Here is a 4,948-nt window from a genome sequence, read left to right as displayed (position 1 = left end):
TTAACCATGAATTATATTTGAAGATTTTGTTAGCTGACATATTTCCAGCACCTAGACTACTTCCTGGCACTCAATAACGCCTTCGATAGATATTTGCTGAAGAACTGAATGAATGAATGAAAACCTCCCTTTGTTCAGGTTTATAAGATCTTGTTTCTGTGGCTCTCTCAACTCTGGTTTATTTAAATTGTAAGGGGACATAAATATTCAGCTGGCTGCTACATAATGTATTAAATATGAAATCAAATGTGATGGGGGAAGGGGTGCATATGCTATTTATTGCGAGAAGCAGACAGGAGTGTCAGCTTACGTCTCCATCATCACTGTCATTAGTGTACCCCTCCATTTTTTTAGACCTCCACGTCTTATAACTGAGCAATGGTCTGGATAACTTCCATCGTCCAAGCCATTCATCTGTCACTCCTTCCAACTTTGGGAAGACTAAGGACTAGAAGCAATATTCAATATTCACTTTTTTCTGACTGATTTCCTATTTTCTTTAGCTCTTGCTCACAACCTCATTTCTTCACTTTCTTCTAGGGAGTTACTGCCATTTACCAATCTATTTCTGTAAGTCCCTTCAGTGCACACTGCTCGGTAATCCTCTCCTCTTGACCCAGCCAGACCCAGACTTGGTATGTGTCTTAGTCCTACCCTATATCCCCTCCCATCCTATCCTCATCTTCCCTAGATTCTAATCCAGGTCTCTTAGAGTCTTATTCTATTGGAAAAAACTGTCTTTTGTCTTTCATAATAAGTTCTGTCAATGCCTTTAGTTTAATAGATACTAGCCGTCCAGGTTCTCATGCAGCTTTTTCTAACAGTCTTAGTCCCCTGGATTGTGAATCAAGCAGCAGACTTTAAGGTCTCTAGCTCAGCCTGCCCACCTACAGGGCAGCTCTGCCTGTCTCTTATTTCAGGGCACCAGCCCAGGTTGCAAGGTTTATTTGATTGCTTTGCCTCAGTTCTTGCTTACTTTGAAATCTGTCCTCTAACTTGCTGCTATGGTGACCCCAAATCTGACTTCTGTTAAAATAATAACCTATTCACTCAATGATGCTTTAATTCCATTTCAAATACAGAGGAATAAATAGGAGACAGGGCCAGCAGGTATTGTGGTGGTTAAGGCACTGGACTTTCACATGGCCAACTGTCGTTCGAGTCTTGGACCCAGTGGCTTGAAACTCGTTCTGGGCATGCAGGTGTGTGTGTGTGTCTAAAATCCCAGAAGGAAGATGGAGGACGATTGCAGCATGGCCATCCCCCTAGAAGGTGATCTCTCACTGTGTCTCTTTGTCTCTCTGAGAGTGCACTCGCTCCATGACAAAACCCTTAAATATATATATATATATGTTATGTATGAAAAGGATAAGGACAAAGGAGAGGAAATGGCCCTGAGTAGGAGCTGTGGCAGAGTGCACAGACATAGCTGTAGTGACAGACAAGATACTATTGAAGTTCCTATGGCAATGAAATAGATTTCATAAGAACATAATATATGGAGAAAAAGAGTCCTACGGAGGATATGAGACGCCATGACTGTCAAGTTGATATCTTCTGACAGTCAAAAATTTATTGTAAAAAGAGAATATGCCCTAACATCAGGAACAATAACAGCCATGTTGAGTGACCCAGTTCAGTGGAGAAAATGAAGCCATCGAAGTCAATTTTAGAACAGTCCTTTCACATGTGCTATTAAATGTACATATTTCCTCTACAAGGTTTGCTATACTAACAGCTCCACTGAGGATGCCAAATTCCCAGTTGCACCTGAAATTACGTTGAAATTGCTGATGGCTGTGAACTTACTAGAATGTTAAATAAAATAAAATCTAATAAAGTGTTAATTTTTAAGCATTTAATTCCCACAGTTGGAAATTCTTTCATATTTTCTGTTGCCTATATGAAGTTGAAAACTATAAAGTTTATTGAAAAGCAGATTACTGTCAGAGTTAAAATTTGTTCCCTGCATAAATGAGTTAAAGACATTTTCACACACTGTAAAACAAACAAGTATGCCAGTTTGCATGGGTGGTTATGCCTTAACCTTTGGATGAGACTTTTTAAATTGCAACAGTAACCATAAGTTAAAGTGCTCAGAATTAAGTTTAAATATGCAATTACTATCTGTAAACACTGGGACTACCTATTGACATGATTTTAGTGCTTTTCAAAAATACTCACTCTTGGGACCAGCAGTTAGCATAATGGCTATGTCGCTGGACTCCCATGTAGTCGACTGTGGTTCGCGTCCCGGATCCGGTGGCTTAAAACTCACGCCAGGCGTGCGTGCGTGCATGCCCAAGATCCCAAGAGGAGAAAGGAAGAGAAATAATTGTGGCGTGTCCATCCCCCCTGGGGGGTGATTTCTTGATTTTTTTTTTTTAAAGGTTTTTGGTATAAGGCGCATGCACTTGCCAGACAGACAAAGAGAGGGTGATTTCTTGCTTTCTGTCTCTCTGTCTGTCTGGTGAGCACACACGCACTATAGCAAAACCCTCTCAAAAAAAAAAAAAAATACTTGCTCTTAATTTATTAAAGTTTTGACTACCATTGCTCAAACTGTACAAATATTTCAGTATACACATATTCTAACTTAGTTAATATATTGACTTCTATAATACTTGCATCCATAAAAGTTGATCTTTGTAAGTATCATTTGATGAAAATAAAAGGAAATGATTAAGTTCACATATATGATATGAATGCCATTATTATTTATTTTCAAAACCTTTCTGAATATCCTGAGCAGCATGGAAAGTAAATGAGTAAACAAATAACCTTAGAAAATAAGAAATAATGCTATCGAGATTTGCAAACAATGTATATAGAATATTGAAAAGAATCTATAAAATTATTATAATTAAATATGAGTTTAAGAAATTGAAAAACCTATTATGATTGTTGAAGCAGAGAATGAGTACAGAGAGGTATAGAGATATATTGCATAATTCCATTTTTTGTATGTTTGAAATTTTTCATAATAAAACTTTGGAGGAAAGAAAAATCAGCTCAGGGCCAACCCCATAGCCTGGAGATTAAAGGAGCTGGATCCCATATGGCCCACCATACAATTTGAATTCCAGCCCTAGCAGCTTTATGAACAAGCTAAGTGTGTGTGTGTGTGTGTGTGTGTGTGTGTGTGTGTGTTTGTGTGCATGCACCCAAAATCTTGACAGGATAGACAAATAGAGAAAAAGGAATTGTGGCATGATCACATCCTCCTGGGAAATGCTAAATTTCTATTTGAATATAAAAAAGGTCAACAACAACCAAGATAACTTTAAAAGAGAAAAAGATAGAACAATTTCTTCTACTGTGATTATTGTAAAACTATGATCATTAAAATGGTGTGGTGTGCCCAGCCACTGGAGAGCAATTGATAGTGCACTAGAGTGTGAAGTTAAAAGCCACATGCCAACTGCAGTTTGAGTCCTTGGCCCAGTTAGTCTGAAAACAAGCTAAATCTACATGCACATGTTTAGGATTTTAGTAGTTTGGAGTACTGGAAGAAAGGGATGGTCACCCTGTGGAGGCTGCTTCTCTTGCTCTCCTAGGCACATACACACACTCTACCACAGCTTTGTGTAATGTTGGGAAGATGGTACAGTGATAGACAAATAAACCAGTGGAAGAAAACAGAGAACACAGACATAGATCCTTGTGTATAGAAACATTGATTTATAGCAAAAATGTCGATGCAGCACAGTGGGAAAAGAATGGTCTTTTCAGCAAATCGTGTTGGATTAACTGAATATCCATGGAGAGAAAAATAATATTTACATATATTATAGACAAAATCTATTCCAAGTGGTTTGTAGCTATTTATGTGAAAGGTAAATAATAATATTAATTAAAAATAATGTAGGATAGTATCTTTATGACCTTAAGGAAGGAAAAGATCTCTTAAATGGGTTAAAATGGAAAAGGATAATGAATTGTGTTATATTAAATTAAGAACTTCTGTTGATAAAAAGAGCACCATCAAGAGTATGAAAAAGCAAAGCAGAGCAGGGAAGAAGATATTTTCAGCAATTTAAACAATAAAGAACTGACATCCAAAATATATAAAGAACTCATCAAATACATTTTAAAAATATATATAATCAATGAAAAAGAAGTAGGACACTTAAATAGTCACCCATAAAAAGGATATCAAAAAAATCAATAAATATATGTAAAGGTGCCAAATTCATAGTGAGATACCACCGTACAGCTAGTAGAATGGTTAAAATTAAAATCAACTAATATGTTAGTGAGCATGTATAACAAAAAGAATTCTCACATACCACCAGTAGAAATGTAAATTGTTCTGTGATACACACTGCAGAAAAATTATCTGGTATTTTCCTACATGTTATTGTCTTCCTGGCTAAGACTTCCTCTCTAAGTTTACAACCTCTTTTTTTCAGTCTGATTTTAGGTTTCAATATTTAAGAAACTTACATGGAAACTCAGTATGTAAATCAAAAGCAGTTCTTCTCAGAATCTTTCTCAGAGTCTCCCTCCTATATTGTATTGGGAAGTCTTCTCTAATAAAATAGATAGTACTTTATGGCCCATTTCACTGAAAAGAGGAAGGAAGAAGCCACTGACCACACTTCATATGCCATATGCTACCTGCCTTCTTGCTCTGTGGGAGGGAAGGAGGAGGCTACTATCCATCCACGTGTCATGTTTTACCAGCCCATGTCATGCACACTGCCTACTATCTTGTGGTCCACCTTTTCAGCTCAGACCCTGGCCATATCAGAACTAAAGAGGTTGGGGTAATTCAGGGTAACATGATCACAGATTGAAAAGCAAGGGAAGGGCCAATCATTGTTACCTCTACAGTCCACAGGTACCTGGGCTATAGTCACTGCCTATTAGCAAGCCCTACAGAGAGAAGAGTCAAGCAGGATCACTGAGGGGCAGGAGGAAGTTGGAAAGAACTCTAGTTTGCATG

Source organism: Tupaia chinensis, unplaced genomic scaffold (assembly GCF_000334495.1).
Source record: "Tupaia chinensis unplaced genomic scaffold, TupChi_1.0 Scaffold000013_1, whole genome shotgun sequence".
Classification (NCBI taxonomy): domain Eukaryota; kingdom Metazoa; phylum Chordata; class Mammalia; order Scandentia; family Tupaiidae; genus Tupaia; species Tupaia belangeri.
Note: the sequence above shows the minus strand (reverse complement) of the source record.